Source organism: Hemibagrus wyckioides, linkage group LG16 (assembly GCF_019097595.1).
Source record: "Hemibagrus wyckioides isolate EC202008001 linkage group LG16, SWU_Hwy_1.0, whole genome shotgun sequence".
In the NCBI taxonomy this organism is placed as follows: domain Eukaryota; kingdom Metazoa; phylum Chordata; class Actinopteri; order Siluriformes; family Bagridae; genus Hemibagrus; species Hemibagrus wyckioides.
Genome location: NC_080725.1, coordinates 5,982,826 through 5,993,838, shown reverse-complemented (window position 1 = coordinate 5,993,838; position 11,013 = coordinate 5,982,826).

Below are 11,013 nucleotides of genomic sequence, written 5' to 3'. Positions count from 1 at the left end.
CACTCTTTCACATTCACAGAGAGCCTTCTGTGTGAGAGATTTCTTCCTCTTATAGGCTACATAACTAAGAACCCCAGGAATGCATATGTACTGCTGCATTGTGTCCAGAGAGGTGATAGTCTTTGCCCTAAACTCCCCAAATCACATCACCAGACAATCCCATGGTACTCCACCCTCCCAATACACACGCACACACCGCCCTCTTCTTTTAAAAGAAGGACTGAATGGCTTTTCAGTATGATACAGATCAGTTATTAATGCTCCACTTTGCAACCATGTCCTTTAAAATAGTCTGCAATTTCTCATCAGATGGGGGAGAGGGAGGAACACTTCTCACTTCTCCCTGGTGACAGACAGTAATTTTATCTCCGGTCAGTGGTTCACATCATGAGAAATAATTTTAGAGGGGCAGAACGGCTCCTAAAATTTCTGAAATGCTGTTAACTATCCTCCAATCACTGAATCAGTTCAGCCTCACTTTTGATTTACTTTACATATGTTAATCTGCTCTGTCTTATGGGATCCGCATCTAATTAAGCTGGTATTTTTTTTTAACTGACCTTGAGAAAATTGCACAAGGAAGAAATTCACCCATATAAGGCTCTCATTTCCCCACAGAGCTCATAAAAATAACGACTCAAAGTTTCTGTGAACACTTCTTTTTGCGCGTAGGCCAATCACGCCCGGTTGTCGCCGTGGCAACAGGAGCTTGTCAAATCACTGCATGAGCTTCTGAGGATGTGTGTGTGTGTTGTGTGTGCATATTTAGTATAATGAATGTAAACATTTACAGAATTTCAAACGATGTCTTTGTATAATACCATGCCATCTTTTTGCTCTTCTCACACTCCCTCTTTCACAATCTTCAATGACTACATCCAAAATTGCACTGTGTTCTGCTACTAAATACTCAAAAATGCTTCTGTGGTGGATATACTGGATATATATATATATATAGCTCCAGTGCAATACCATTTTTGATTCTTTGTGTCATTCTTCGCTCAGAATTATCCATCACAAAAATAATAATTTGTCATACGTATCCTAAGGTAGTCACTTATCACATATTGATATTGATGGGTGTGTGGAAATGGAAGGGGTTCTATAGTTTTTATTCCATATAATATCCCAGTATAGTGTGTATATGTTGCAATAGAGGATGATATGAAGTGTAGCAGCATGCAGTTGTGGCATTATTACTGTAGATAGGTTTGTAGGTTTTGGACAGTGGCATAAGCTACTTATTAGCACTTTATTAGGGTATAGCACACGGTAGGATTTAGCTATATTCATTACACCGTTAAGTACAGAAGGCTTCAGATTTTTTATTTACCTACATTATTATGCACAGTCTGCTGTCTACAAACAGCACTGAACAAGGAGCCATGCCATCCTGTCATGTAGAAACAGATAAGGTGTGTGTGCATTGTTATTGTCCTCTGTGCACCTGCACACACTGTGCTTTTCCTTCTTCCACTGCTGGCCTGTCAGGTGTCTGTGGCAGAATGAGGCCACCACACACTCGCATTCGCAACAGTGCAATAGGTTTAAGTGCTTGCAATTTTCTGTAGCGTATCAGTGCATCTTTACACTGGTGCATTTCTTACACTGTGGCTTAATTATAGTGAGATTTTCTTGTTGCCCATTTATTGAAAACATTATTTTTGTTGGCCCATTTTGGTGTTCTCATAAATGAGGGAATGAAAAGAAAACATGAAGCTAATTAAACAGCACTCTGGTAGGCTTTAGCAGAAGTCCCCCAGGCTTTCATATTAAAACGTGGTAAACTTTATACCAGAAATCATTTGGTTGAAAGCATCATTTCTCTTTGGGTGTAAATGTACAATCAGCTCCAGAACTATTTACACCATTCCTGAATATTGGCAAAATGAAAATATTATATAAAAAAACATGTAATAAGTGATATTTAGAGAATAAATGCTGTAGTTTTTAATGCAACACCCCCCTTCTCTCTTTTCCAGAAACTTAATAGTGTTAATAATTCTAGACTTGACCATATGTGCTACATTTGAATGATTAAGAATGGACTGCAAGGAGGTTTGGCTTATTGTCTGTAGATGTACTGCATCCAGAAGATATTGGTGCCTTGTAAGTAACTTCTCCTCTAAATTCCTCTAGTGAGGAATTTATATCGCCAGCTAAAATTAAAACAGAATCTCACCTCTGTATATTACTTCTACTATCAGAATGTTGGACTGGGCTGTAGAATACCTTCCTTATCTTGGAGATAAATTCATTTGCCTCTCTAGGTTTAATTAAAGTGTTCAGGAGATGTGTCTGGAGGGTAAGACCCATGGCACAGAACGAGGTGGGACTCTGTGCTCTCTCTTCCTGTGTCTCACATGTTAAAATGAGGCTTCTGTCTAATTACAGAGCAAAAGCCATTACACTTTGGTGCTCCTGACAGTTTTAATAAAATTTGACTACTACGCTAATCCTAGATCAGCTTTCTATGGAAGTGTGAATGTTGGATGTGGGACCTAGAACAGTTTTAAAAAATACTTTGTTATTGTTGTTATTTTTTACAACTGTAACAGAGTCATATATAAATAAATAAAAAATCTAAACATATAAACACACCAACTCCATATTGTATAAGTCAGTTTTATATTACATATATATATATATATATATATATATATATATATATATATATATATATATATATATATATATATATATATATATATATATATATATATTCATGCAGCTATCTGTTATCATGTGGCAGCAGTGCAATGTAAAAAAAAAAAAACATGCCAATACAGGTTAAGCTTCAGTTAATGTCCACATGAAACATCAGAACGAGGAAAAAGTGTGTGACTTTAACTGTGGCATGGTTGATGGTGCCAGATGTCCTGGTTTGAGTATTGTATAACCTCCTGATCTCCTTTTTACACACAATAGTCCCTAGAGTTTTCACAGAAGGGTAGCTAAAAAAAAAAAAAGAAGAGTGAAACTCATTGAGTGAAAGGTCGGAGGAAAATGGCCAGATTGGACTGAGCTGCAAGGAAGGATATATTGATACAAATAATCTTAATCTTTGTGAGCAGAAAAGCATCTCAACTAGCACAAAACCTCAAATCGGACTACAGAAGCAGAACACTGTATTGGGTTTGTGTCAACCAGAGAATCCGTTCTTTGGTACCGGCTCATCAGTACTAGACGGTTGAAGGTTAGAAAAAATATCTGGAATATCCTGAAAAAGAAAGAGCAACTAGATATCAAACAGCCAAAGAAAACATCAGCAGTTAATGACAGAACCATTTCAAAGCTGTGAAGAAAAACCCAACAGTCAGTGACATCACCAACGAACCTCCACAGGGCAGAGGTGAACATATCACAATACATCCTTTAAAGAAATCACTGAGAACAGAATGGCTATATCAGAACATGCAAACCACCAAATCATAAGCACTAAGAACCAGAAAACCAAATCAGTATTCAGAAAGAAATACATATCTGATCTTCAACAATTCTGAGACAAAAATAAACCTCTACCAAAGTATTGACAAGGCCAGACTGTAAATGAAGATGATCCAAAACATACAAACTCATTGGTAAAGACTCATGGTGATAGCAGCAGAATGAATTTAAAAGTCTACAGGAACATTGCGTCTGCCAATTTACCCAGATATACATCCAATCAGATTTGTAGGAACTTCAACATATATCAAAGAACTGAGCCAAAATTCACTGCAAACACAACAGGATATTAGGGGAAAAAGTCTGGCTAAGCCGATCACCAGACTTTACCTGAGAATGCATTTCACTTCCTGAAGAGTAGAGTGATGGGAGAAACCTGCCAAAAACTACTGCAATAAGCTGTGGTACGAGCCTAAGAAAGCATCACAAAAGAAAAGTGAAACACCTTTTTGATTTGCAGTTATTGCAAAGAACTGATAACTATATGTTATTAAATCATTCTACTTTAAAACTATTTGTTCCAGTACTTTAGATGACTTGAGATTTGCTTAAAATGAATATATTACATATAGAACTTTTGTATTAAAGCAATATAACATTCACACTTGTGATGCTGTAGTGAATATCAGCAGGCCTGTTATTAAACTGCAGGTAATCATAGCCAAGCTGCTATCCAGCATATAAAAGTTCCATAATGAATAAATGTATACTAAGGAACTGACATTGCAGTCATAATATGTTTATTTTAGCTCCATCAACAAAAATAAATCTACACCAGGTTACGTATGTAACCCGGTTCCCTGAGATAGGAACGAGACGCTGCGTCATGGCTGACTTATAAGCGTTCCCATAGCATCAGCCGTGACGCAGCATCGAGGTCCATCGAAAGGGAACTATTGTAAGAATTAGTATTTTACAAATATTGAAATGTCCTTGTACTTTTAAACTAAATATCAGCCCATGTCCAAAGTAGTGTACCAGAAATGTGTGAATGAAAGTTATATAAATAATACGTAGTTTTTTAATGGTTTAATGGCAATTCTATATATGTTCTTTCACACTTTTAATGTCTTTATTAATATTCTAAAGTAATTGACTGGTAGTGTATAAACCCATAACATCTTTGAGAGAATCAGAGTCTTTCAAATCATTCCATGCCCTACATTAAATACAGGTTTTTCCTTATGTCCTTAAAAATGGACATAAACAGTGGATATAACCATAAACTGATGGTCAGTGTGTCATCCTATTGTGTGTGTGTGTCACAGAAAAGTGCATTGGAGTCACTAAGGCTGGAAATATCTTATTGGAGACAGACATGACTCACCGTGCAGAGCAATACAGGGTATTATCTTGGGCCATGACTCTGCCATTGTGTGTCATAAAACATGTCCTTCTCCTAATGAATGCTCCAAGCTTGACCATAAGACTTTATTTTATTATTCATTTAAATCTTTGAGGTATTTTAGAAGAGTTAGGATGCCAATCTGGCTGACAATGCTGTGGGTGACAGTTTTATAAAATGCCTTTCCACTGTTTATGGCTGAGGTCACAACTGCTGTTGATTGGTAATACAAGACCAGTAATGTTTATGTGAATGACTAGAACAAGTCTTTTCTCAGTTCAGCAGCAGCATTTATTTATGGAACTGTCATTTAAAAATGCAACTGATCCCCTCCTGTTACCTATAATAGTACTGTGCATGATATAATTTACCCAGTACCAGACCCTTTACTTAAACTAAATGCATTTTTTCACCTAAAAGCCTTTTGCACAAGAGTATCTGCAAAGCCCTTTCTCGATAAACTCAGATGGAAGCCTGCAGGCTTTTTTAGAATCCAAAGTGATATTATGCTGTATGCCATTTAAAATGCAGCCTATATTCAGCTTTGGCTGCTCTTGATTCATTTGAGTCCACTGAGAATCTACACTTGTGTCTGTTTCTAATGACCCACTTATGAACACGATAAGAGAGTGTCTTTAAGAAGCACCATATGAATGATGAATGAATGAATGAATGATGTTTGGAAATTATAAATCACATCTTTACTGTATGTCAATTTTTATTTTATTAGTTTTAAATGGCATAGCCAAACTACCTACTGGCATGTTCTTGGAGGTGGAAGAAACCACTGAACCCAAAGAAAACCTGAGAAACATGACCCACTGCACCATCATGCCACCTGGACTGAATGTTTGTCCACAAAAAGTATTTTAGTTTAGGCTAGGCCTAATTACTGTTGTTTAATCTCTATAATGTATTTCATTTCTTAACTTCATAGACTTCTGTGTCTTCTGAGGAACCTGCCAAAAGCCCGAGAAGGTTTCCTATCAAAATGCATGAATCAAAACCACATCCAAATGGCTTTTCAGATATCCTAGTTATAAATTTGCTTATCTTTCTAAATATTTCTGGAAGGAGTGAGCATTAATTGTTCTGTGGAAAATATTTTTATCCGATACAATAATGCTCGTTTAATACTTTGCTATTATCTGACTCCAACTCCTCACTGACCCGACAGCTCAGTTGAGCAAGACTCTAACTAAATAAGCCAAACTGTGCATAATATTCAAACCAACCCCTCTTTGCTGGAAAGTCCCTCCCATTTTCTTTTTAGAATATCAGGTTCTTTTTTTGGACACCATTATCTTTTACTTTTTACCATTTTCACATTCCATTATAATTAAACTTTCGAGGTCAGTCATAAAAAATAATGGGCATCTCTGCCCTTATCAGTGGGACTTTTCCAGCTTGTTTTCATCAAACAGTTCATTTGACAGCATGGGTAAGCTTCAGGGCCACAGCTCTGTCTTTGATTGCTTGGTTTTCCCACTTATTCCTAGCTTTATCTCCCTCAACCCTTGATTCCCTACGACACGTTGCACTTTTGCTCACGGCCGAGCTCTATTCCTCTTGAGGTTCCAATACGCCTATGGCTGGGGACGATGACCCTGGGCACAGTTCCAACCCTGGCTGTACCAGGATTAATGTTTCTGTCCATCTACTGCCGAACAGGCTTGTCAGACCGATCTTACTCCCACTGTCACTCACTCTACTCAGGCCGTCCAGTCTCGGTACAACAAACGTACCCAAACCTCTCGTCCCACATGTCATGTTAAACCCTACATTGGTAAACCTTTAAGTAGAGGTGGTCAATAAACTGTGGTGGTGCCTGATAACCCAATCATGCTGTCCTCTGATTCTTATTGTTTTATACAAACACAAACAAAAATGCATTCAAATACACTTTAAACACTCTAAACCACAGAAAATTACTCCCACATTTCTTACTGAACTGAAATCCACCATAGAACTGCACTAATCCAACACACTGTGTCACCCTAAGCCGGTCAGCCCTCTTGTTCACTTCTGTGTTCAAGCATCTAATCCCTTTCCTTTTATTTTTATTTTACTCTTGAATAGTAATCCATTGTCAGATGACTTTTCAGATTAATAAAACCCTATAAAATATAAACTCACCAGCTACATTATTAGGATCACATTTACATTTGGCCTTTCATGCAATTATCCAGTCAGCCAATCATGTTTCAGCTGTGGATTACAGAAAATCATACAGATACAAATACAGGTCAATAACTTCAGCAGTTCACATTAAATATCCCAATGGGAAAAAATGCAATCTCATTGATTTGGACTGTAGCACAGTTATTCGTTTCTAGACAGGCTGGTTTGCGTTTTTCAGAAGCTGGAATTTTCATGTCTCTAGGTTTTACACATATTGTGAGAAAAAACAAAAAGTATCCAGTGAGCCTTAGGTCTATGGGCTGAAACACCTTGCTGACTGGAGAGGTCAGAGGAGAATGGCCCGACAGACTCGAGGTGGTTTGACAAGAAAACTATGATAAAACTGTTGTTTGGGTCACAACACCAGATCATCTAATCCGTACTTGATTTGGCATAGGTTTTATGGCAAATGCTTTTCCTGATGCAGCTCTCCTATTTTAACTGGGTTTGGGGGCAGTATTGAGAGTTAACCCCTCAATGGCTGGGTTGGTTCCTTGACCCAGGAATCTGGACCAAGGTGGTGAGAGCATATGCTCCTGCCACTGGACCACCAGAGACGTAGTTCAACTATGGTGTGGAAAAACATCCCACAACACATAACACCTCAAACCTTAAGGTAGATTAGCTACACTAGCAGAAAACCACATCAGGCCCTACTGCTCTTAGCCAAAAACAAGAATCTGAGGCTACAGTTGCCACTGGCTCACCATAACTATACAACTGAAGATTGAACATTGTCTGGTCTGAAGAATCTCAATATTTCTGCAGCTCAAAGTCTGTAGCGTCTAAAATTCCATCAGCAGTATGAATCTATGGACCTTGTGTAAACAGTTTAGACTGGTTGTCTATGGTCTAATGGTATTTTCTTGGCACATTTTGGACCCCTCAATACCAAGCATTCATTGAACGCCACAGGTGCGATCTGAGAATCTGAGTATTATAGCTGACCATGTGCTAATCTCTTCATGGCAACAACTGAACCCACTTATAATGATTACGTCCAGCATGATAATTCACCATCTCACAAAGAACAAATTAGTTCCATGAACATGAAGTAGGTTGCATTTGAAACGATGATTCACAGCATGAACCACATTACCAATGACATGTTTAAAATTATATTCTAGGACTGAAACACTGCTCTATATATGCAATACAATTAAACCTGTGCTTCTCTCCCTGAGTCAACTAATGATTTACAAAGAGTATGCTATGAGCTCATATCAGTCTCATAACGTAATGAGGTTACATGACCTACCATTAAAGATCCTTATCTTGAGATATAGAGGTTTATGAATAGCTGAAAAAATGAAACAGTTTTTACAATACAGAATGCCTCTTAGGTTAAATAAGCAAGCCAAAGCAAACACTTAGGCCAAAGAAGACTTGTTTTAACACCAGAGGTAGAGCCTGTTCTCTTCTGGCCTACAATGTAAATTAAGGTCAAATCCCAGCATATTAACATGTAGCTGGTATTTGAGTGGATAATAGTGTGTCACTGCTTGTTCTGTCGTTGTGGTGTGGTTGTTCCTCAGCATGTCAGAGTCATGTGATTCAATGCCATGCTCTAGAGTTCAAAGATCAAATACCTCAAGTGACTGCCTATAGGCTCTGGTTTCATCTGCCATTAAAATTCAAACAAGCACACATATACAAGTTTCTCTGAGAGTATTAACATTAAAATAAAAGAGTACAGTGCTGTATGCATTGTATAGTATATATTGTGTAAATGTTGTAGGGCATACTATTTGATAATGGCCTGCTAGCTCCCCTGTCCATACTTGCACAATTCAGTGAAAACATTTGGTGCTAGTGTCTTATACATAACACTTATCATGTGACTGCTACTGCATTGAAAGGCTAAATTGCTATGTTAGCCTATTCTGCAAACACAACAATGAGGCTAGATTTGGGTTTCTCTCCTCATTCTACCCACTGGGCTGAGTGCTCCCTCTGCATTTTGCTACACGTCTTTCTTTTACACTCCCTTTCATTAACAAATTTTCAAAGCCCAATTTGCCAAGTCGGTGGCATAATCAAGGATGTGTTCCTCACCACACCTACTGAGCGTTCTACTTTAGCTGGATTGCTAACACAGCTTGTTTGATTTTTTTCTACATTCAAGCTGTTCTTGGTTTTCCTGTGTGATTAAATGGGCCATGCTATAAGACTTTTTGTGAATCCTCCTGAATCCACAGGAAGACTGTGATGGGCAGCATTCACATGTTTGCTGTCTTGACAGTGACCATGTTATAACTGCAGTGTCAGTGACTCTAATGGGAAAAGCCAAAAGAAAACATAATATAACTGGTTCTCCAAATAACATTAGATTCCTTGTCATTTGGAACCAGTGCAGACTTGGCAAGAACTTGGTGGGAAAGTTCCAGGAGCCAGCAGTATGTATCACAATAGTACTATGTCAAAAGTTGTGCAAGTGAATTTCTTGCTTTTTCCTCACCTACACATGTGCTTCATACATCACACAATTTCGTTAGAATATAGGCATGCATGCACACACAATAAGATAATTCTTCTGCTTATCCCTGGTTCATATAACCAGAGACACTTATGTACACAACTGATGGTATGTATATGTGTTCACTGGGAGATTTATTTCAATTTATTTCAGTAGCTCATTGATTAAGCTTTTGAATTTACACTTTAAAACATCCAGGAAGCAAATATCGAGCCTTTCAGCAAGGAAATATATTTTATTGATTCAAATCTGCATATTTACTTACACTGCCAAATGAAAGTGAACATTTATCTTCAGTAACTACTGAGGATACCACAATTCTTCTCCTTTAACTCTTATCCTTGAACTAGAGTTCTGTCTGCTGAAGCTTAAACATGTGTCAGTATATAGAGTACTAGGGTAATTAAGGTTCCCTTCTAAAAAAATTCTAGCAGAATGTCTGAATCCACACTTTTTGGCCAAAAGTATGAGGATACCTGATCAGTCACACCTGTCCTGCTTGTTGAATATGCTATTTAAAATTTAGTCCTTCACATTCTGTCATAATAACCTTCACTCTTCGAGTAATGCTTCCCAATAGATTCTGGAATGTGGCTGTGGGGATTTGCTCATTCAGCCGCAAGAGCATTAGTGATGTTGGGTGATGTCGGATTGTCCAATTCATCCCGAAGATGTTCAGTGGGGGCGAGGTCAGGACGCTGTGCAGACCACTCAAGTTTGTCCAAACCAACTTTGGCAATCCATCTCTTTATAGAGCTTGATTTGTGTGCAGTTGTATTATCATCGTGGATCATATTTTCTTTCAGAATTCGTATAGCGATACCCTTTGCCTAGGGGTGTTTAAATGTGTTTAAAGGGTTTAGAGCCGAAGCATATCGTTACATGAGTTACACGAGGAATAGAACCTGCAAAAAAAAAGGGGAAGTTTGTGGGTGTGTGCTTGTGTGTGTGTTTGTGTCTGTGAGAGAGAGAGAGAGAGAGAGAGAGAGAGAGAGAGAGAGAAAAGCTAGATAGTATTTCAAAACCTCTATATCTGTGTACAGTTGAACTAGTGTGAGTGTAGGTGGTTGTGTTCAGCTATGCCTGCATTCTGTGTGTGTGTGTGTGTGTGTGTGAGAGAGAGAGAGAGAGAGGCAGTGTGGCTGCTTCTGTGTGGGTGATACTCTCTGGAAAAGCTAATCTGACTGAAGTGTTAGAGGAGCTGAAGGGTGTATATAGAGTCAGTTTATACCAGGCAGTATGGTGATTAAATAGAAATACAGCTTAAATACCACCAGGTGTAGGCAAATATGCTTTTTGATCACTCTTCCCAGAATGTGCTCTAAACCCCAAAGAAATCTGTTACATCCTCATAGTCCTGTGCTGAAAATAAACCAAAGAGGCTGATATTAATAATATATATAATTTTTTTTTTTGTCCTTTCACTTATGGCGATTTTAAATGATGTATGAATGTTATAATGAATATGATGCAATATATTTGAAGAACTGGATTTAATTCATGTCCTGTCAGAAGTTCTAAATTAGGAATGCCTTGCTATAGAAGCACATCTCCGCCAGGAGGA